Source organism: Cryptotermes secundus, unplaced genomic scaffold (assembly GCF_002891405.2).
Source record: "Cryptotermes secundus unplaced genomic scaffold, Csec_1.0 scaffold529, whole genome shotgun sequence".
In the NCBI taxonomy this organism is placed as follows: domain Eukaryota; kingdom Metazoa; phylum Arthropoda; class Insecta; order Blattodea; family Kalotermitidae; genus Cryptotermes; species Cryptotermes secundus.
This window is the reverse complement of record NW_019737988.1, coordinates 215,340-240,573: the sequence shown is the minus strand read 5'-3', so window position 1 is coordinate 240,573 and position 25,234 is coordinate 215,340. Positions and strand designations below refer to the sequence as shown.

Sequence of the window (25,234 nt, the reverse complement as noted above, 5' to 3'; positions counted from 1 at the left end):
AGTGCATACCTCATCGCCAGAATGCAGAAAAGAATAAAACAGCTAACAAATCTTTGGAAAATGTGGCAGATTTCAAATATTTGACAGCAACAGCAACAAATTAAATTTACGTTAACAAACAAATAAAGAGAAATTAAATTTTAGGAACGCTTTTTTTTTAATTCACTTAGTGGGGGGTGAAGTCCAAATGCAGCCACTAGGCACAGAGGCCATTGATTGGCCTATTGTAGCCTGCCCTGGGTGATTACGATGATGGAGAATTTGGTGAAATGAGGATTGGCAGGGGAAACCGAAGTACTCGGAGAAAACCTGCACCAGCGCCACTTTGTTCACCAGAAATCCCGCTTGACCAGATCCGGGATCGAACCCAGGTCGCCGCGGTGGGAAGCCAGCGAATAACCGCTTGAATTATGGCGCGGCCTTTGGGAACGCTTTCTACTGTTTATTTCAGAATACTTTATCATCCTTCTCCTACAAGAAACCATAAAAATTAAACAAGCAAAACCATAATTTTACCTATTGCTTTGGACGGAGCTAAAAATTTGTTTCAGATCTTAAAGAAGAACAAAAGTAAAAGGTGTTTGAGAAAAGGATACTGAGAAAAAAAATTCACCGACGAGAGAAAGTGCGAAACAGAGTGTCGAAATTTATAAAATAAAGAACCACATAACCTGTAGTTTTCATGAAATGTTACTGGAGTGAACAGATCAAGCTGAATGATATGTACGGGACATTTAGCAAGTGTGTGTTAGGTGAGAAATACGTACATAATTTTAGTTGGGAAATCTGAAGGGAAGAGATCAATGTGGAGACGCGAGCCTAGGTGGGAAGATGATAAGTAACTATCAACTTCTCAAGAAGGATATTTCCATTCCAGTAATTGCTCCATACTCATCATTCTATCATCGACGTTATGCAATCGTGAATCTGACAGTGTCGATATATAACCAACTTGCTTACAAATGGTCTGATCCATGAGCAAGTTGCTTGCCAATGGAATATTTTTCTGTGCGCCATTTTGCGACTCTTTCAGTATGCCGAATATATAGCTTCGGATGGTAGGATGTCTGATGGATAACAAATAGGGAAGCGTTTGGAACGAAGTAGTAGTGACCTAATTTGAGATATTATCCCGGAATTTGCCAGGGATTGAAGAAATCTACAAAGCACTTCAGTCGGGATAAGCTGTGTACCAGCAGAGTTTCGAACGGGACAACTGCCTAATACAAGTCTAGGGCGTTGCCGCTACACCTTCCTGATTACTCTATTATTATTTGCCCAAGATAGATATATATTACAGTGAGGACTACTGGTTTTCTTAAAGGCCAAAAGGTATGCGGAACTTTGACCTTTGGTGATATGGGTCTTGCCATCAACAGATGTTGAACCAAGTGTATGGAGATTATAACTAAGATTCAATTTGGGTGCATCTGCTGCTTCACATGCCAGACCGAAGTTTCTGATTGGTCCGAGTGAGGGGTTGGGGGCGGAGCAAGCTACAGGTGGCTGCTGAGCCGCCTATAACTTTGACCCAGTGCAAGGTGATCATCCGCGGGTTCAGCGTCTTTTTGGGCTCGTGATCACTCACAGAAGATCCTACGCGCTGTCTTCCCGGTCGTCAGATTACCAGGTAATCACTTTCACAGCAATCTGTCTTGGTAACTTGCTAACAATCAAAGATTCAAAGGTGTTCATTGAAGTTTGCCAAAAAGGGAAATTATTTTAATTTCAGTGATGTATTAATTGAAAAAATTAAAAATCAGTTATTTTCTTAGTTTTCTTATACAATATTTATGTCAAGTGAATACAGAAATTTATTGTAACTCATTTAAGGGAAACGTGAAATTTCAAGACATAATCTTCAACTTAAAAATAATACGGTAACGGAAAATACATATTACTTTAGATATAAACAATTTATTTTAATTACTTCAGCTCCTCATAATATAACAGTATAATCTAAATTAAATATTTTGTTCTTTAGACCCTTCAGACAACAAATGCAGACTGCCCATAAGAATCTGAGGCATTTCAAATTTCTTCAGCACGTCATGATATGTATTTGTAACCTTCGGACGAAATCGTGTGCATATTTCAGCTCCTCAGTGCTTAGCCGCTGACTTTGAATGCAATATTTTGCGCATTTCAATACCAGTAACTATTCATAAAATATTTAATTACTTTGTCTATGGCCGCGCCATAGCTCAAGCTGTTAGTCGCTGGCTTCCCACCGCGGCGGCCCGGGTTCGATCCTGGGTCTGGTCAAGTGGGATTTGTGTTGGACAAAGTGGCGCTGGGGCAGGTTTTCTCCGAGTACTTCGGTTTCCCCTGCCAATCTTCATTCCACCAATTGCTCCACAATCACCCTCACCTATAATCTGGGCTGGTAAAATAGGCCAGAATTGGCCGCAGTACAAGGGACTTAGTCCCACCCCACTAGCAATAAAAAAATACTTTGGTTATGCACAATTAAACTGAAGAATTTCAATGAAAGAGTTTATTCACCAGAGTGACTAAAAGTAGTTGTCTGATTGTAGACTTTTTATCAAACATTTTGCTCATTTCAATGAAACTGCGGATTTTTAAAGCGAGAGAGAGAAAACGTCTCTTTCGATAAATATATTCAGGACAGAAGAATATGCTGGGAGTCTACGCGGCTAATATAAATTTCTAACGAAAATATTTGTGTTTTTTTTTTTCATGACAGAAAATGTATTGTTTATTATTCTTGAACAGTGTCTGTCTTTGCAGTTCTCTCTCTTTCTTGTTACTCTCCAAACTTGGAACAAATGGCATCTGTGAAACGCTTTTTTCATTTCAGTCTCTTAATCTATATGCAGTCGGTAGGATTCCTTGGACGGAGGATCAGCCAGCCGCAAGGCCGCTACACACAATACATAGGACAACACAAACACAGAATAAACGCACACACGTACATCCATAAGTTTGAGTGGAATTCGAAACCACGATCCCAGCGTTCAAGCTAGCGAAGACAGTTCATGCCTTAGAAGGCGCGGCCATTGTGATCGGCTGTCTCTGTATACTCGTGGTAAACTGTAAGGCATAGTTGATAACATTTTAAAAACTTTCGGTAAAATTGTACAAATTTCGTTAAAATTTGTGAAAAAAGGTACTGAATTCGCATATTTAGCCAACAATTTAACTAACTAGCGGCACGGAACACAATACTTCTGGACAAGTTATAGCAGGTCCCCTGTCAACAAATTCCCAAACTGTTATGGAGTTGGAAACTTCACTGTCTCTCCGCAGAAACCCACCGCCTCCTATCCAGAACCAGATCAATCCATTCCATACCCTGGCACCTCTCTGAGATCAAATCTCGATTCAATTTTCTATTGCTTACTTCTTACCAAAGAATCTGTCCAAATCAAGGGCCTCAGGCCCTTCGTAACATGCTAGTTCTTGGCGCCGAGATGTTGTTAGTTCGGCGCCCAACCTGCAAACTGGAGGACCACCCATTGTCATTTACCCGCTATAGCTTTACGACATGTTCGCTGCTATCCTCCATACATTGAGGTCGCTCTTCCGTTTCGCAACACGTGGAAGCGTTTTGCTGTGATAAAAACAGGCCCACTTAACAAGAATCTGCACCCAACCTGCTTGTGGTAATCCAGTATACCGGTACGTATATAAATTTGGATCAGTTACTTGGATACTGAATATGATGTGTTCGACGTAAATATAATGTTTATTCTTGTCCTGTATCGCACTGAAGAATTGTGAATTAAAATTGACGCTAGTGAATATAGTGTGGAAGATTACACAGTGAATACAAAAACTATTAGCGAGTGTAAAGGAGTCGCCATGACTTTCATAAAATTGTAAATAAAGTTACCAGCTCGAACTAAGAAAGTCTGCATAATGGGGTCAGTAGGGAAGGTCTAGAGGCTAGCCCAAGCAACGGAAATGAAAGTAAATTCTGTAAATACAGGCTTAGACCTGGAATGGAAACCTAAGAAACGCTGAATTTCAAGGAGAATTTGAAACACATACTAAAGAGAACTACAGCTTTTTACATCTTTTGCAAACAGATTATGCTGATAACACGAATGTGGTTTCGTGCCTTTGACAATTTGCCGTTTATGAACAACTAGCAAAAGTGTCCCTTTTCTATTGGGTTTTGTTAACATAGACTGTGCTGAAATAACGAAATTGCTTATTCCAGCTTTTTAAATACTGCAGCTCCTTTCGCTTTGCACTATTACCTTTAAGGAGTCGGTATAGCGACTGGCTACGGGCTGGACGGCTGAGGATTTGGAGATAGTCCCGGTAAGGGCAAGATTTTTCTCCTCTCCACGTCATCCTAATCGGTCTGGTGACCACCCAGTCTCCTATCCAATAGGTATCATGGTTTTTCCCCATGGGTAAAGTGGCCGGAGCATAAAGCTGACCACTCACCTCAAACTAGTGCCAAAGCCTAGAATATGTGGATCTATATATCCACCCTCCCATACGTTTTCAGGGAGTAGTGTTTACTTATTAAGCACAGGGACAACTTTCACATACTCTTTGAATATTTTATGTATTAGTAAAAAGGCATCTCAGTTAAACAAACACATGTTTACCCCTGGCAGTTGCACTGCACAAAAGAATGTGATACCAGCCTAATAATTGTAACTATGCGTAAAGATTAATCTTCTATGTGCGTACTTCGTAAATTTCATAAACAACGTCCACATTCCTAAGGTACCTTAACTTCTTAACGGATATGCGAAAGTTAGTGAACTGCAAAATACAAACAGTGAATTGTTCTTATTTATCTTTACTGGAATTCTAAAACCTGAGGTATGTAACATCAAATGAAGCGACAGGATAACTGCATAATGAGGAGCTTCATAACTTGTACTCTTCTCCAAGTATAATTAGAATGATCCAGTCAAGAAGGGTGAGATTGGCAGGGCATGTAGCACGAATGGGGCAAAGAGGAATGCATATAGAACACTGGTGGGAAAGCCAGATGGAAAGAGACCACTGGGAAGATAAAGGTGTAGGTGGGTGGACAATATTAAAATGGGTCCGTGTGTGAGTCGCCACGCTCATACGTGTGTGGTGAAATTAATCCGAGCCCGGCTCCTCGCCGAGCACGACTCGCGAGCCAGACTCGTACGTGTATGGGCCGCCTAATGGGATTCTGGGATGTATATAAATGTATGAGCATAAGAGCCCATTTTTGCATGGATTTCCATAAACAAACTATACCGAAGGGACAAAATTGCTTATGCATTAAGACAATCTTATTTTTATACAATATATGCCCGTTGATCAATGTTGTATTAGGGATATATTATGCATTATACGGCTGCTAAGCAGTAGGGTAATGGTTTTCATGAATCGTTTTTAGCGTACTTCCTTAATTTTGAAACAATAATTTCTGGGAAGAATTAATCGCCTGCTTTCTTTTCATACAACATGGACCGCGTAGATAAATGACACCTCCAACAATTCTTCGTTGTCGTGCGAAAGTCTTTACCTGGTTGTTACATAGCAACGCTATAGAGATACACAGACTCTCCTTCAACAGTTCTTCTATTGTTGGGTGTATCCATTGCCGCGGGAACGTGTTTCGTATCGAAGAAGAGTCTATGGATCTAGCTGTGTACCCCCACACCGTTGCAAGGTAATGGCTAGATCAACACATTCCAATGGCAAGATAGAATTGTTGGAAGCGTCTTTTTCTATGTGGTCCATATCGTATCGAATGAGAGTAGTCGATTAGTTATTCCCAGAACTCCTTCTTTGTACTATGGAACACCAGATGCGCCTTCCTAATAACAGAATCAGATACGAAGAAACGGAGAACAGTGAATAAAAGAATTTTATATATATGACACAGGTCTCCATAAATATAATAATATTCATATTTCATGTGTAGTCTACACATGGGACGAGGAAAGCATATGTCTGTAGTTAGTAGATTCGTACATTTCCTCCAGTAATCGTATTTTTGATTCCAGTTCATAAAATATCGAAATAAAAGCAACAGTGTTTTTGAAATACCATTACTCGCCACAATTCTGTAAAAATACTCCAACATAAGAATAAGATTCAATATATTTCAATAATACTTTAAAATTTACTATGTGGTTTTCAAAGTTGCTCTTCCCTAAGCAATTCTTGTCATTTCTCTGTATAGAATAACAGCAAAAATTCTGAGGTACGCTGTGATTTACATAAGAAATGTGATAATGTAGGCCTACTATCACCAGCACAATGCAGCAAGTATTTTATTCTCAGAAAGAGCTGCTCCTGTTTCTGAAGTAAATTTCAGTGACCGTCAGTCTATGTCAGGATCAGATCAAAATGTTAGTATATATGATTCGTTTTCAGATATCACAAAACAATATTTCTAACTTAAAATTTGAAGCAAGCAATGGTGTCCTGACAAATGCAGACGACGTCAGTGAAGTTAACATAAAAAAGAATGAGTTGCACGCGAATCTGCTTCCTATATTCAACTTCTGTTTTTGTCATTCAGTGTTACGCATATCTGCAGATACTGTTTTTCTGTATATCTCTTTCTAGTCGTAAGAAATGAAAAGTTATATTTTCCTCGTCCGTTCAATAAACTTACTTACTTACTTACTTACTTACCTACTCATGGAGCTGAACCCTTCTGGAGGAGCCGCCAATTCTGCAGTTCCTCAAGAATTACCCAGCATTTTATGGAACCCGAAAGTTCATTACCGTGTTCACAAGAGCCCTCCACTAGTCCCTATCCTGAGTCAGATCTATCCAATCCATACCATCCCATCCTATCTCTCTAAGATCCATTCTAATATTGTCCACCCACCTACGCCTTGTTCTTCCTGTGGTCTCTTTCCTTCTGGTTTTCCCACCAATATCCTATACACATTCCTCATCTCCCCCATTCGTGCTGCATGACCTGCCTACCTACGTCCAATAAAAGAAGGCAAAATTATTGAAATTGTAGAATTAGACACAAGGTGCATCAGGTATATTAATATTTATCGGGGAACAACTTCTAAAGAAGAGGGATATTAATTTATCGGTGAGTTTTCGGACTACCTTACAGAAAGTCCCTTCTCCGAAACTGGAGACCTTATCAAAATTATTACTATAAAGGTAAAGGTAAAGTTGTCCTTTTGCTTAACTAATTAAGCACTACGCCATGAAGGCGTATGGTGGAATGAATGTATAGATCCATATTTTCTTGACCTCGGCACTAGTTGGAGGTGAGTGGTCAGATTCATGCCCCGGCCGCTTTACCCCAGGGGAAGAGTCCCCGGTACACACTGGATAAGAGGCTTTGTGGGCCCCAGAGTCGGCCTGGACGACGTGGAGAAGAGAAAATTCTTGACCCTACCGGGACTCGAACTCCGACCCCTCTGTCGTCCAGCTCGTAGCCAGTCGCTATACCAACTACGCTATCCCGACTCCCATGTTATTACTATATATACTGAAAATATCGCAAGTAGCTCCCTTCTGTAATTTTCGGTTCCTATTGTCAAATTCGGAAGTTAATATTCTTACTTTATATGAGGGTAAATTATAAAATTAATACAAGTATAATTTACCTCATGAGGTTATGATAATTTTACTGGGAAAGTAGAACTTTCCTCATTTTCAACCAGTTGGTTTCCATTATCTTTTGATTAATGATATTCACTAATACTGTGACATGTTTAATATAGCTGCTGCGCTGATAAAATAGACCAAAGCGGAAATAATAATCCATGATCCGATTTTTCTGGCGGCCAATGGATATGAAACCCAGTGGCAACTGCGGAAGAATAATAGGTTTAGCGTGGTCTTAACTTCATGAGCCAGAGAAAATTTGCGAATGTGTAGAAAGATTCAATAAGTTTTACTGATGTTGGGGACCCTGGGCGGCCACTGAGTGTAACATGCGTTGAGAACAAGCAACAGATCGAACATCGTATCCGTGATAATCATCATCGGCGAAACCGATCCTGGAGTGACCACCATTCACGCAGAGAAGCCGTGCAGTAAAGACTGTAGCCCCCAAACAAAAATATATGTGCATGAAATTACGATCAGATGCATTGAAGAGCAGGGGGATTATGTAGAAAAAATACGTCTGTCTGCAGAGCGATTATCTTGTCAGAGCTTGTATTGAAATTTACTTTACGTTTCGACTTACCTTTATGTAATTAATTTAAAGAATCTACTTTGCTTGTACCGCATGGGTCGTGTTACATTTGAAAACACATAGGTCAGAGTTGCTCAACTACAGATAAGTTTCTGTCTGTCAGTATCGGAATTCGAATGGAACAAAGCGTTAATAATAAGAACAAGTGTAGACAGGTTACCAGGTGCAGATGACATTCAAACCAGAACCTATATGACAAGAGACAGCGGAAAAAGAGACAGGGTTGAAAGCAGACAGTAGAAAGAATCCCGTTTTCTGCTCCCACCCTCAGTAACAGACACCGAACACTGTACGAAGAGCAGGTTGCTTCAATCGGCAACGCCTCTGAATTGCATTCGGGGGGGGGGGGGNCGGTATAAATCACAGCCAAGACACCGACTATTCTGCGGCTTCTCGTGGTTTTATTCAGTACCTAAATTCATGGCGCAGTCTGTATAGTGACTTGTTACGGGCCGGACGGCAGAGGCGTCGGAGTTCAGGTAGGGACATGATTTTCCCCCTCTTCACGTCATGTAGACCAGCTCTGGTGCCCACACAATCTCCTATCCAATGAACAGCGGAAGCTCTTTCCCCAGGGTTAAAGAGGCCGAGGGGTGAATCAAGAAATCGTGAATCTATAAATCCACTCCTCCTTAAGTCTTCATGGTGTATTACGTTTATATTTAAGCACAGAGACAACTTTACCTTTTAGCTCAAGTCAAATTTCCGAGATGGAACCTGAAATTATGCCACAAACCTTTGCGTCCACACCCTATCTACTCCTTCACTCTGTAACCGCCTTACTTTCCGGTCTATGTAACTTGAGCTACTCACAGCATCGTTAAATAAACCGTCAATAACATAGATGAAGAACTGAATTGGATGTGACTTGGTGTGCTTTTGGGTTGCTTGTCAATGCCGCTGAGCAGGTTGTGTAGTACAGCTTCGAGTGAGAGAGGAAGACCATAGTAAGTGTAGAGCAGATAACTAGGAAGGACGTGGGTCAGACTTATTTGAATATATCATTTTCATACTCAATCTGAGAACTGGAAGGTCTCTGTTAGGACAGCTAGTAACTTGGTCTACTTAGGCCGCGCCATAGTTCAAGCGGTTAGTCGCTGGCTTCCCACCGCGGCGGCCCGGGTTCGATCCCGGGTCTGGTGGACAAAGTGACGCTGAGGCAGGTTTTCTCCGAGTTCTTCGGTTTTCCCTGCCAATCTTCATTCCACCAATTGCTCCACAATCACCCTCATCTATCGTCTGGGGCTGGTACAATAGGCCAGAAGTGGCCGCAGTAAAAGGGACTTAGTCCCACCCCACTAGCAATAAAAAAAAATCTTGGCCTACTTCGGCCGGTTACAAGCCCATAGAGTTCCCAGTACATCGGACTGCTTGTTAAAACATAGCATTGCCTTATGGAGTTTTCCTTGGGTAAGTGAAAGGAAGTAATCTCTAGTTAGAACCGTTAAGAGACAAGATTCTAATACGTAGGGTAATAAATAATACATTGTGGTAAAATCCGAAAGTTAAATACTCTTACTACCAATCTTTCGTACTACTTGTTCTTTATCCTAGAGGAAGAATACAGATTGCGGATGTAAGAGAAAGGTCGCCGCTATGCTACGGAGAGGAAGTGATGTGGCATTCTAGAAAGATGCACAAGGAAGAGCTTCATAATTTGCACTTATCACTTAGATATTATTAGGATCAGAACAAGGAAAATGAGAAGATGTAACAGTTGAAAAACCTGGGAGACGTAGGCGTGCATGGAAGGATAATATTAAAATCTATCTTAAAGATACGGTGTTTGAGGACGTTGAATGGCTCCATACGGTTCAGAGGAAGGAAAACTGACAGGTTTTTGTGAGCAGAATAAGGAAATTTTAGGTTCCATAAAAAAACGCATACAATATATGAACTAGTTGAACAACTATCAGCTCCTACAGGACTGTGATACATAGAATTAGTAAATAAATAAGCAGGTAATTAACTTCAATGTAGAGATGAGTTTTAAATCGAAATATCTATTAAAAATTCAACGGACTTTTTAACACGTAGCTTTTGCTTATTTTATTTATATAAATACTTAGTTATTACATTTTTAAAAGGATCGGTTGTGATGAAAAGAGCCGGCGAGTTTTTCTAATGTTTGTTGGTTCAGAAGTACTAGAGTTCTAGCTGCATAGCAGAAGTACAATTCCCTAATTAATATGATAGCCTTGAAATTCTCATACGACTGTAAGGTCGGTACACGTATATATATATGTATAAATAAAAGATGTCCATGTTAGAGGAAAGATTAGATCTTGCAGTAAACTCTCATTTGCTTGATTTGTACTTCGTTAGTCACAGAGCGCAGCATCTGTACCTGAGGAAGTTTTAGCTACGTGATCTCACACTTTACGAGGAAAGCAAGGAGAATTGTATTAAATGTCTGCGCCAAACCCAGCCGAGTGACAAGTGTAGTCTGATTTGAAACATCGCTTTGAAAAGAAAAAATAAAATAATTATCAACATACATTCCCTTCTGCCGAGTTAATTCGGCCATATGACGGTTACAAAGCAATGTTATTAGTACATATATTGCGTGCAGACTATTGTGCAGGGGCTACAGAAATAGGTAGTATTGAGATGGTGTCCACATACAGGGAGACTAAAGGTAAAATTGTTCCTATGCTTAAATAATTAAGCACTACGCCATGAAGGCGTATGGAGGAGTGGATATATAGATCCATATTTTCTTGACCTCGGCATTAGTTGGAGGTGAGTGGTCAGCTTCACGCCCCTGCCGCTTTACCCCTGGGGAAAGAGCATCCCGTGCCCATTGGATAGGATGCTGGGTGGGCCCCAGAGCCGGTCTGGACGACGTGGAGAATAGAAAATTCTGACCTTACCGGGACTCGAACTCCAATCCCTCGGCCGTTTAGCCCGTAGGCAGTCACTATACCGAGTACGCTACAGGGAGAATATGTAGTTTAAATAGGTAATAATTGAAAGGAATGAAAGGAAAACCCAAAAACATGATAATTAGAACGAAACTGTAACAATCCCAAGCTATTTCCGTTACATTATAACCTCAAAATCCATCTCCCTAAGATCGAGTTTAACGTCATTCCCTCATTTCTTGATCTTCCAAGTGGACGAACAGTATTCCAAAAGACCAAAATTCTGTGTACACATCTTGTCTCTCGAGAATTGGCAACGTGCTCTGTCCGTGGCAGCATCTTCCATATTATTTTGCTGCTTGAACGATATACGTAAAGACGGTACTGTTGACCTTGTGCCTCATTAATTAAAAACTATATCATGAAGGCATAAGGGGAAATGGAAGTATAGATTCATTCTTCTGGACCTCGGCACTAGATGGAGGTGAGAGGTCAGCTACACGTACTTACCGCTATAACTGTGTCCATTGTATAGGAGGCTGGGTAGTGTAGTTTGCTGAGGCATTATACTACAAACCAGAAGGTAGCGGGTTCGATTCCCCACAAGGTCATCGGATTTTTCAATTGACCTGACCTTTCCAGCCGCAATACGTCCATGGGGGCGACTCGCCTCTAACAGAAATTAGTTCCAGGAATCTTCTTGGGGTTAGGGAAAGGCCGGCGCGTAAGGCTGACAACCTTACCGCCATCTGTGAAGCGACTGCCTAGAAAATGCGGGAGCCTCAATGTCTGGGAACCCCACCGGCCTCCACTGCCTGTTACAGGGATAGCTTTACAGTATAAAGATGAACCATACAGAACTTCAGCAGTAAAACACTGAAGACTGAGACAGGATGGATCGCAGATGTGAAGACCGGAAATAAATCCGTCGATTCAATGGGTAGAGATTCTGCTTCACTGTCCTCCATAGTTCAGATGGCCAGTGATGCCTAATGGACAACTGGAAATCGTATTGTGAAATCCCGTCCGATTACAGATCTTGAGAATTTTCTAAATATTGAATCCAATATTGCAGTTGCAAATATTGCCAGGGAGCGAAAATATTTGAGGTCCTATCTGCTAATCTTAACATACACAGAATTTGTACTTACGCCATAATTCCTCCAGAATAAAAATATTACCATTCTTTCTACTAGCACTGTCACTGTAACAGCAATAAGAGAACAATAACAGTCTCAACAAATTTAAAATTACATGAAATAAACAATTTCAATTCTAGGAGAATTCCATTCTCAGACCATCTGTGCACTAGCTCGACACGGTGACTACATAAACTCTACTGCATTTCACTGATGGATTGTAGACTTACATTATGTAAATGCAGAATTAATAACACAAGATTTGTAGGACTGGAAGTAGGCTAATGTGAATCAAGAGAGAATTTTCTTTATTTTGGCCGGAAGTCCTCTTTTAATTTAAAGCGTATTTTGTTGTCAGATTAATGTAAATTTTGTATTATTTGAAAGCCAGTTTCATTGATTCTGTTAGATGACTGTCGTCTTCAAACAACGAATAAGTTCACACAAGAAGAGTAGGTGTTTCTAACACAAGATATATGATACTTGCAAGCAAATGGTTAATAAAGCAGGGGAATGATATAGCAGAATTGATATTCTCACTCAATTGACTCAAGATTGGTTTCCCCTTTAGTAGCCATTTGTTTTCGCCTCGTCTGCTTAAAAAGAAAGGGATCTTTGCTTCTGAATTCTTTCGTAGGTGGTGATGATATCACAGTAAGGGCCTGATTTACAGTTGGGGGTGGGGGGAGGCTCAGCGGAACAAAAATGTGGAGGCCTCTATCAGCAATAAAAGTTTAGGTTATGATGTTTATTTTTTCTTATTATTTCTCATTACAGGTAACAGCAAAAAAATTTAATGATTTTGTAGAAACAAACATTTTAATAAAATTTCTGGATGGCAACAATCCCGGCCACTCACCCTTAAATCCGACCCTCACCACAGCAGTAATAATTCAGTTCAATTCGTGTTTATTTACATGCAAATTTAACAGCACAGTGGCCAATTACGAAGTTAGCACGAGTACACAGAAATACTCAAAAATAATTAAAGAGTAAAATACAAAATATTACAGTCTACATAATAGCAATAAATTAATAACAATTCCAAGAAAAATTGAAGTTAGCTTTAACAAGCGAGAAAAATAAAATAAGTACATTTCCAATTGTTATGCCATTTGTGGCGAGAAAGGACAATACATGTACATACACACACAGAAGTTAATAATAATAATTCAATTAAATTCAATGATAATATCAGAGTACAAGAAAGATGAAATAAATACGGGCGATGCAAGACTCGAAAAGTACATAGAAAATTTTAGACAGAAAACATAAACGGGAGACAACGTGAGAGTTATGGGCGTAGATGCGAGGAAGTTATTAACATGGATCTTAAAGTAATATAATTTGATGATGGGGATTGGATCCATCTGGTTCAAGATATGACCCAGTTACAGACTCTTGTGTAAACCTCGGTTCCAATAAAAAGCTGGGATTTCTTAACTAGCTTATCGACTATTAGTTTCTCGAAAATTATTCTGCCCAGTGGAATTAGGAAGTTTATTTAAATTCTCTTCTCTGTCAAGAAAATTTTATGACAGCACTACCTGTAATTGGATTATTTCATTCAACTGAAAATGTTCAGACTGAGTGAACAATATGCGAACAGAAAGATTAGTAAGGAAACTTAAGCATTACTTATCAAACTTAGAAGAAAGAAAAATAATAATTAAAATAATCTCTGTCTAAACATCTTTATTCATAAGTTGAGCTAATTTATAAAACAGTTACTTTATCAATTAAAGACTGTAAATACAGTCAACTAGCCTTATCAATGTTGCAGATGCTGGAGGCTTGTCGACAGTGGGCGTACTTACTTTGGCGGCGTGATCAGGAAGAAAATTAGTCCTTTTTATAAATTCAGCCATGCCCAAGTGTTAAAACCGCTCAATACTTGCACTAACATGGATACAGACTTATCATTACAGTTTAAATTTCCTCCATGATTAAAGTACACTTCAGGAAATCACACGATGCAAAATCAGTGATTAACGTTATGAGCTGTATAAGAGCTGTCGTTAGTGGCATATAATCCGTTTCCAGAGAATGACACCACGTTCCAGTCATGCGCCGGCGCAGTTCGACGACAGTGCCATTCGATTCATGTAACGTACAGACTCACACACATAATAACGTAGTACTTACAGCTACACATGCAGAATTTGAACTTCTCAGAGTTGTGGTTATGACGACTTCTTTCTTCCGGCATACAACACGGTGCGGCCCATTGAAAGTAACCGACGTTTCGGAGGAACATGTCATCTCCATATTCAGCATCGAAGAATAAGTAGCAGAGCTCTGTTTGTCAGTTATTTCACGCTGATTTCTTACTTGACTTATTATTCAACCCTGAAGATGGAGTCTACTTATTTATACAAAATTTCAATTGACTTTCAACTGTCTACACGGTATTATATGCCAGAGAAAGAACTGTTATAGATATATATTTTGACATGAAAAGTATTTCGTAAGGCTGTAGTAAATACAGTCCATAGGAATTGCTGTTGACTCTCCAATACGTTAATATTGACCAATAAACTTGTACGCTTCGTCATTGGTCTTAAACTTAAAATTTAAAAATTATTTATAAATTTACACGGAATTATAAAATACCGTATATTCATTCGCAGAGTCGCTATTCGAGACTCGGTGCACATGTGACGCGTCATGTTACGGAATTCTAACGTTTGCCTAAATATATGGAAAGTTCTTAAAGTTTTCATTTGTTATTTTCACAAAACGTACATCATGGACGCATGAGGGGTAGGGGGAGTGCTAGTGCCTGCATGTCCAGATGTTCTGTCTCCAAAACTGCTCAACATATAAGTATTTTGATGGAACTTGGTCTGAAGATAATACGTATACGGACATAAGTTGAATGAGGAAATCAACAGTTTAGGTTGTTACATAAGAAGATATTTCGCAACTGAAATAGAACACTTATTATGTTAGGATAGTGGATTGGGCACACAGGTCACGGTAGCAGAACGGTCTAAGGCATGCACTGTTTTCGCTCGCTCAGAGGCCGGGATCGTGGGTTCGAATCCCACTCAGGGCATGGATGTTGGGTGTTTTTGTGTGCGTGTGTGTGTGAGTGTGTTTTTCTGTGTTTGTGTACAGATAGAGGTCTTGCGACGAGCTGATCACCCGCCCAAGGAGTCCTACCGAATGTCTAAGATCTAGTAAACCGAAGTGAAATGGAGAGGTAGGCCAAGGCACAAAGAAGGAAAAAAAAATGGGTCGGGCACATGATTAGGAACGAGGAAACAAGGAATATATACAGAAGTTTGGTGGTGACATATTTGGAAATTGCCACTAGAAAACCAGAGAAAGAAATGGGCAGAAAAAAATTAGGATGGATCTCAGCGAATTTATGAAAGGGAATAGGTGCAACTGCTCAGGATCGAGTTCGATAATAGAATTTGGTGTTAGTGGTGTTGCTCCTTCCGGTTCTGATGACAATGTTAATTGGAATTACTTCTTATTAATTCAGTCAGTACGCTTTTGTTTCACTTTAAGTTACATTCATTTCCACTTCTCTTCTCTCTTCGTGTTCTTTTATCATCGAATTCTTCGCGTATTGTAGGTTATGATATTGTCAGCCTCTCTGTTATTCTCTTTTATACTTCCGAAAGTTTTCTATCTCGCGATCGACTGTTTTCGAACTTCATTTCCAAGCTTCTGGTGTCATGTGCTTAAGGTTATCCCAGCCCTCGAGGAGTACCTATCAGTGGAGCTTGACGTTACCTAGATGATCAGATTTCGTCTCTGCTAATCCCCTGGATATCTCTTCCCACACACATTCAGACTGAGTGAACTGTCCTGGTAATCCAAATTGGATATTGAAAGTCAGTGAATGCTTTTTGAGGGATACAATTTGGATTAGCCCCGCCTTTTCCTACCAGATATAGTTAAGTTCAGGATTCTTATTGGAAAACTGACAGTCACTCATCTGCTCAAGAAATTCTCCGCCTGTTTTGCGGGGCGGGGGATTGATAGTGTCAGTGCATGGCAACACTATAAAGCAATTACTATGAGGCGTGTCAGCCGTAAACTATAATTTAAAATAGTCTTATCATGTCCTTTTCCTCTTTCGGCACTTCTCTATTTTATGTGGATGGGCCTATATATTTATAAGTTTGTGGTAGAAAACAAAATAATTTCATTATATTACAATTTATTTTAAGAATAAAACAGGTAAAAAATAGACATTTTCCCTACTCCCTTATTACCATGTTAAGTTATGTCAGTGCAATTAATGCAGTTCATTACCGCGTTCACAACAGCCCGCATCTTAAATCCAATCCGTATATTCGATCTTTTCATTTAACACTTATTACAATATCAGATTTTCATATATGCCCAGGTCTCCAATTGTCATATTTTCGTCAGGTTTTCCGAAAAAAATTTTGTGCGCATTTATAATGTTTATCCGTGTTATATGACCCGCCCATTTCATCCTCCGCTATTTGATCGCTTTAAGGTATATGGATTGCAAGCATAAATGTACTGTAGATATTTGAAGATCATACAGGATTTTACTATGTGAAATATACTGTTCTAACAGCAGTCTTTATTGAGTAATATAAAATTTATGACGGCGTTAAGTTCGTCACAGTACTGAGAATTACCCTGTCAACACATTGTAAATCTATTTTAAATTATAGAAGAAAACCGCATGTTATCTCACGAAGCTCATGCAGCACAAGCTTGCAGACGTCATGAATATCTGGGCGATAATACTTTGTTCTTCATTAATTTACTTTAACGGACGTTTCTGAAATACTTACATTACACAACGTCGAAGGGGATGACGAATGTAGATAATTAGTACGAAGCGCGTTTTTTAAATATCATACCATCTCACAATCCATAATTTAACTCTTATTATTATCATCATCAATTTTATTAATTTCGTTATTATTATTGTTATTATTATTATTATTGTATGCTATTTGAAACTCAAATTCTCACATTGTGGCTTTGTCTGTGTATGTTTGCTTCTGTATCTTTATTCATGCTAACTGTGTAATTAATATAGACTATCATTTTTGTATTTTGTTTTTTTTATTAGTTTTGTGTATTTCTCTATTCGTGCTGGCTTTGTAATTGGCCTCTGTGCTGTTAAGTTTGCACGTAAATAAACGAAGTGAACTGAATTGAATTATTATTATTATTATCTATCGTGGTCTTAAGTGCTGCCCTTCTCTTTTGGAAAATGTTAGCCTTTGTGTTCCTCCCAGCAATCTTAGGGAATTCTCATTGTCTGGTGTTTGTCCCTCTAATAAACACTGTCCTTCTGCTCGGTGAGCCTATGCTGCCAACGCTGTGGGTAAAGATCTCGACATATTTGCAATCGGAACAGCTTCTGTCAATCACGTTGAACCTAAAATTGTTAATAATATTTGTTAATACTCTTAATGTTACATGTGTGTACGTACGTATATTGTTTTACTCACCACATAATGGCATAACCATTGGGAATTTACTTATTTTATTTTCCTCACCTGTCAATGCTACCTTTATTTTTTAATCATTATTAATTTATTGCCCTTATATAGAGTGCCGTATTTTGTTCTTTAATTATTTTTATGTATTTCGTTGTACTCGTGCTAACACTGTAATTGGCTTCTGTGCTGTGAAGTTTGCACGTAGAAAAACACAAATTGAATTATTATTATTATTATTATATTAGATGTTGTATTAGCACACACATAAGTATAATTAATCGAGTTATTGTTCGCTTAGTGGGGAGTGGAGTCCAACTGGGTCCACTCGGCACGGCGGCCACTGATTGACCTATTGTAGACGGCCCTAGGTGATTATGATGATGGAGAATTTGGTGGAATGAAGATTGGCACAAATCCAACTTGACCAGAACCGGGATGGAACCCGGGCCTCCGCGGTGGGAAGCCAGCGACTAACCGCTTGAGCTAACCGCGGCCTCTGACGAGTTGTTATTATTATTATTATTAAATTCTATGCGTGTATGTACGTGTAATATCCTTTCTCGCCACAAAATGGCATAACAATTGGAAATGTACTCGTACTTATTTTATTTTTCTCGCCTGTTAACGCTAACTTTAATTTTTCTTGGAATAATTATTAATTTATTGCCATTGTATAGACTGTCATATTTTGTATTTCTTTTTTTTTTAATTATTTTTGTGTATTTCTATTTACTCATGCTAAATTTGTAATTGGCCACTGTGCTGTTAAGTTTGCACGTAAATAAACATGAATTGAATCGAACTGAATTATTATGTTGTGTTTGTGAGGTATGAGACTACTTTATCTACACTGTGCTGTGTCTGTAATTGGCCTTAGGCCGTTGGCTCAGAACATAAATAATAAAGTATTGAATTGAATTATGACTCGTTAATTGGCCACTGGCTGTTGAGCTCAGCACGTAAATAAAAAAGAATAATTGAATTGAAACGAATTTTGTTGTTGTTGTTCTTCTTCTTATTTGTCCGTTATCTCATCAAAATATTCTTGACTGAATTGGATTTATTTCACTACTGCCTCTGCATTCTAGTTATGCTTGAAGTTCTCACAGTGGTGGTTATGAACATTTCTGTCTTCTGGAATATGAGTACATGTAGCCCGTTTAAAAGTAACCGGCGATTTGGAGGAATATGTCGTCCTCATCTTCAGGGACGAATAATAAGCCAAACAAGCAAAGAGCACAGAGCAGGGAGCAAGGCGCTGCAGGAAGGAGGAGACATGTTCCTCCGAAACGTCGGTTAATTTTCAACGGGTTAGACGGCGTTATATCCTAGAAGATAGAACTCTCTATTACTGGAATGGTGAGAGTGACTTAAATTTCAATCTGGTCCGCATTTGAATCAAAATTAAACTTCCTATATCCATAATGAGGAGATCTCAGGATATATTTCTGCACTGGAAGAGACGTAAACGTTCCAATCTACAAATCTCATAGAGTCACGTTGTAATATTGCTTCATATGCCGCAGTTGTGCTATGTTGTGGCCACTCTTCATCCTGGGATACGTGGTACTGGTGACGTCACGGCCTTCGTCATCAACTACAAACGAAATATTGGATGACGTCACATGGCGAAAGCTGCCGGCGATGTTGCGCCAAGACTCGTCGCAGTGGATATCATCGTATAACATCCCTGAAAGTCCGGGACCAGGTAACATAATTGATTATTGAATTGTGGACATTTTAAGGCAAAATGCAGGCCATACAGAGTTGTCTGTAAAGGCAGAGGAAAACACGAGTCAGTATTGTCAGTCTTCATACGGAATTTAACATGTCTAGCTTAAACAGTTCAGTAATTTCTTAGTTACGAAAAGCTGCTTTACTCGACCGCCATACTTTTTTTCACAGCCTACAAAAATTTACTTGTAGAAAAGCTGCATAAAAAAATTTGCCGTTCAAAAATCTTTAAATGGCTTTAGCGTCTACCCAGGCTCAAAAGTTGGCATTGCAGCCATGTTGGTATTATTGACGGTGGAAACCAAAAATACAACATAAAGTAGACTCCAGTGGCACGATGTTCATACCAAATTTCACAAATATCTGCTAGTTGATTTCAGCGGAACAGATACACAAATGATAATAAAATAAGTCTCACCGCAGTAGACTGGGTTTGATTCCAGTTCAGGTCATGTTGGATTTGTGACAGTCAAAGCGGATTTTCTCCGATTACTTCGGTTTATCCTGTCAATCTCATCCCCAAAACTGGTCCACATTCATTAATCATTTTATAATCTATGTTATATAGTCTGGATACGGACAGCATCGTCAAATAACCAACCTAAAAATACCATACAGCTATATTTCTTATAAAATTATAAAATCAGGCTCAGGTATAAGGCGCCTGTTGGCTCAGAGTTCTGATGTATTGAGTCTCCTTTATATTGACCAATTTGTTCAAATTAAGGGTCCGGTTATTTACTTATTCATGCATTGGTTAATCAACACATATAATTACAAATAACCGTCGTTACCACAACCACGGAGTATGAAACGCGAGGAAACCTGGACACCACAGACAGACGAAGTAAGAAAAGAGAGAAGATCGCGTTTTAAGCTTCACTGCTTGCAGCATTCGAGTAATATCATTAAGACGATCAACGTGCGGAGATTGAGATGTAGCAAGGAAGGGGATGAATGAGAAGAACATAAAAAATTTTAGTAGCACACCCCGAAGGAAATAGACTCCTGGGAAACTGAAAGATAGGTATACAATATAAAACGGAATTTTAACTAGATTTGTATGTGCACTGAATTCAACGGTTCAGGATAAGGTTTACTGGAGGTCTCTTGTGAACACTGCAATGAACTTTCGAGTTCTCCAAAAGGTGGTGAAATTCTTGATCCGATGGGCGATTATCAGCTTCTCAGGAAGGGTTCTACTGTATGGAGTTAATTGAGACAGGAAATAATAGATAGATTAAATAGGAATTCACTGCAGAAAAAAGAGTCCAAGGCTTATTTTAATGCAAATCTCGAACATATGAGATGACTGAGGAAAATGAGGTATCAGTAATGTTACGCACTGCATCGTCTTAGTATACATAATATTGTCACTTGTTGGGTATATGTGACCCGACAAATAACTTCACGCCGTCTTGAATGTAGCGAATTTATTGAATACTCGCTCTTACATTTACACAATTCACAGTTTCACAATTACTGCCATCTGCAGTATCACAATTACTTCTCCTGCTGGAGTCACTGCCATGCACTCGATACAACTCAACTCGTAGCTGTTGGACTTCAATTCATACTGGATACTAGCTCAATCCTCACTACTACTGAATAGTGTTCGCTGCTCCTTATTTAGACTCGGCACGGACAACATAGGGAACACTTTGCTGCTCGGCAACAGATATCAGGTATTTTTGTCAGGTGTTTCTACCTACGCACTGCCTAGAAATAGTCGTTGCACGGACTCACCTGTTGCGTGACGTCACAGCCTCGCGGGGAGGGGTGTTTACCGAGCGTTGCGTAATTATGGAAGGAGTAGGGGTACGTGACGTCACTCGTGGAAACGCAGAGTTCACGTGACCCCTACTTCCTGTTGCGCCATCCACGTCACACCATTATACAGGAAGTAGGACTTAAGAACAACGTTTCAGTGATCTGAATCTGTTAGCTATAAGAGACACTTAGCAGAAGACACACAGTGGATTCTCAGAACTTAATTTGCACGTCATTTCAATGTCATGTTTCGTCTGATCAAAGAGTGCCAGTGGCAAAATTCCGAATTCTTTCCCTGTTGCCCGAACAAGTAAACTGAAAAGATTAGACAGACTACAGACTTTCCTTTGGTTTCCCTGCGGCCCACTGAAACCTACGTAGGTACGTGGATGAGTGAACATTTACTGGCGCCCTCATTGAAAGCGGCATTCCCTGGCTAGTTGAATCGTAAAGCTGCAATTAATACGCTGGGTTGAGAGGGATATGCGGGCGCAAATGTATGTGTGCCAAATTACTTAACAACTGGAAAAGCAGATATTCTTCTACCTTTCTGGTTACAGGACACGAAGTTTCTAAACCGCCAATACCAACATCCACTGTTGGAGACGATTCTGAAACAGTTCCATACACTTCCATCTTCCTAAAATGCATCATAGTGCTATCTTCATGTTCATTTTTTGGTCTTTCGAGTGGTAGTTTTCTAAGAGGTTTCATGATCAAAATTCTGTATTCATTCTTCGTCTCACCCCCATTCAAGTCACATTCCCAGTTAGCAATATTCTCATAGATTTCATGATGCTGACAATACTAGATCTCTGCATAAATCGTTATGTGATTAATTCTTAATTAACTCACTTCATCCTTCGTGTTTATAATTTATGGCTTATTTAACGACGCTATCAGTACAGCAGACTATACAGAGTCGAATGGTAGATTTACAAACTCCGCGACCTGTAGTTCGCATGCTAACTATGCCGACCGAGCGACCGCCGCTTGTCGGCGAAGTTAGTGCCAATTTTGCGGATAGAGGGTGTCACTTGGTCAGCGCAACGGATCCACACGGCCGTTAATTTCGGTTTTATAGACCCACTATATCTCATAAAATCTGGTAGCGCCGGGATCAAACCCGGGATATCTGGATTTTTAGGCAGCAATTCTGACCACTAGACCAGAGAGGCGGTCAGGTAGAATGACAGTGAACTGATAATATATGGGAGGAAGTGATCGTGGCATAATATGGAGTACAATCTCGGTACTCCTTGAAAGGAAAGAAGAAAACCACGAGAAACCTCAGTCAGGATAGGTTCCAGCTAAGATGCGAACCGGGAACCTCCTGAATACACGTTAGGAGGGCTACCACTTGGGCTAATTTGTAAGGTTTCATCGTTGTTAAGTCCAGATTTTTACCTGATAACTCACAAATTGTTTTCTCCCACAAAGCTAAAGACTAAGTTCCACATTACCAAAACAACTGACAGAATGCCAAAGCTCTCAATATCTTCAAGTGTCCTGGAACGAAGACGGGTTATATCAAATGTCCACACTGGGAATGACACAATTCAGAACAGTTTCTGAAGTGAACAAATTCAAATTACCATGTCTCGCTTTCAGAAATGAGGCTTTAAGAACCGAGTTGTGACAATATTAAATGCTACAGATGATTAAAGAGTTTAATTAACGCCGTCCAGTGTGTCTGATCATTTTTTTTTCTTTCTAGTCTTTTATCCGCCGGTCACGGTACCCGAGCGGTCTAAGGCATGTACTGTCTTCGCTCGCCCGGAAGCCGGGATCGTGGGTTCGAATCCCACTCAGGGCATGGATGTTTGTGTGCGTTTTTCTGTGTTTGTCTACAGGTAGAGGCCTTGCGACGACCTGATCACTTGCCCAAGGAGTTCTACCGTATGTGTAAGATCTAGAAAAACCGAGCGAACGGAGTTCATGGAGGTAGGCCTAGGCCCACTGGGGCTGTAGTGCCAAGAAAAAAGATCTTTTATCCTTGATATTTTCGGTCTTATAGACTAACTTCAGAAGGACATAAATACAATTACGATACAGATGAAGGTAAAATTGTCCCTTTGCGTAATTAAACACCACGTCATGAAGACGTATGAGGAGTGGAGGTACAGCTCCATGTAGTCTTAACCTCGGTACCAGATGGAGGTGAGTAGTCAGCTACACGCCCTGATCGCTTTATTCCGGGGATAAAATCGTTATGCTAATTAGATAGGAGGCTGAGTGGATCCCAGAGCCAATATGGACGCAGTGAAGAAGAAAGAAACTTCTTGCCCCTACCGTAAATCGAAATCAGATTTCTCGGTTGCTCAGCTCGAAGTTCTCCGTAGAGTCCAGACCGACTCTGGGGTCCGCCCAGTCTCCTAACCAATGTGTTCCGGTGGCTTTTCACCCGGGAGTAAAGCGGCAGGGGCGTGAAACTGACCACTCACCTCCATCTAGCGCCATGGTCAAGAAAGTTGGAGCTATACCTCCACTCCCCCATATGTCTTCAAGGCATAGTGCTTAGTTAATTAATCACAGAGACAACTTTACCTTTTGCCAGCTCGAAACCTATTCAGTATATCGATTTACTTACGTGTAGGATGTTACATCATCAAAATATATGTGAAGGTGGTTAAGTGTTCTAAAATTCTGTTTGATTTCTTCAGTTGCGATGGTTTTGTGTGTGTGTTGCAGGTAACAGCAAGCGGGCTCTGTCTGTCTTGTCCCGCTGGAAGCCATTCAGTGTGGGGTTCACCAACCTGGTGGGGCGTTACCCACCACGCGCCCCACTCGTCTCCATGATACCGGAACTGGACTTTGTGTCTGCGGAAACTCGAGGGACCCTGCGGCCAATTGGTCAGCCCCTACGCTGGGGTCGTCGCTAATTCAGCAATGTGTTATATTACTGTGTTCCGTAACACTGCTGCAACAGTGTAGGCTATTCTATGAAGTAAATACTTCCATGAATGTACGATCTTTGAATCTTCTAAATACAAAGACAAGCACTTGTTACCTGTTTCAAATAAATATGAATTTCAACAACTTTTCCTAATTAAAAAAGGAGAGTGACAGAAATAAGACGTAACCCATCTTAACTTTAAATGCCGACTTTCATAATTAAATTTATTTTTCTTATAATATGTGATGAACATTTTGAGAGAGATAACAGACCAGGATTCATAAAATATGTAAAAAAGGCAAAGCTGTTTCTGTGCCTAACTAATTAAGCACAACATCATGAAGACATTTGGGGGGAGTTTATGTATAATTCAACATTTTCTTGACCTCGGCACTAGTTGAACGTGAGTGGTGAGCTCAAGCCCCGGCCGCTTTACCCCCAAGGTAAAAGCCCACGATAACCATTGTCTAGGAGGCTGGATGGGTCACAGAGGCGGTCTGGGTGACGTTGAGAAGAGAAAATTATTGTTCATACCGGGATACGAACTCTGTGACCCCTCGGCTGTCCAGTCCGTAGTCAGTCGCTATACCTACTGCGCTATCCTGGCTCCCCATACAAAATCGATATATATTTTAATGAATTATAGCAATCGATGGAAGGAAATAATTTGAAATTTTCTATATAAATTTATTTTTGTCTTTAAATGGACCAGTATTTGCTCGTAAATAATATTCAACAATAAAACGTTTCGCTTAAGAAGAGCATCGTACATGATTTCTGCCAATCCTAATGTTGTCAACTTGTGAAGTCCAGTCCTCAGCCCGCCACCCTCACACTCTGCATTGCAACTGTCACGCTACTTGAAAGTTATATTCATGAATGGCAGAGTGCTATCCCTATGCAACATTGATGTTTCTTAAAACAGAACAGAAAACATCGCAGCATTTTCACTAGTGAACGTGGGTTCCACTTTATATTTGTTAGCTTGTGTTAAGAAACGTTGTTGTTTTTACAATTTTTTAGTAATTAACAAAGTCAAATAGTTTGTATATTCTATATTATAAACCGAAATCACTTTTGCCATTTTATTGAAGGCGTAGAATTGGTCGAGAGCTCTAAGCCGTTATCCTGAATTATTAAGACGAATTATAACTTACACAACTCTAAGATCACCAGACGTGTTCCGATCTCAGTTTTATTTATGAGAGGAGGTAGAAGTTAAGGAAGAG

At 39.8% G+C, this 25,234-nt stretch overlaps 1 protein-coding gene and 1 long non-coding RNA gene across 4 annotated transcripts in view; one reads left to right on the top strand and one right to left on the bottom strand.

Annotated features, from left to right (window-relative positions):
* LOC111870637 (rab GTPase-activating protein 1-like) overlaps nucleotides 1–25,234 on the bottom strand; it is a 94,377-nt gene that overhangs the window by 48,316 nt on the left and 20,827 nt on the right. The window lies entirely within an intron of this gene.
* On the top strand, nucleotides 1,537–24,607 carry LOC111870638. The gene is made up of 3 exons (XR_002843886.2): nucleotides 1,537–1,630; nucleotides 19,132–19,313; nucleotides 23,801–24,607. It is a non-coding gene; the product is annotated as an uncharacterized LOC111870638 (long non-coding RNA).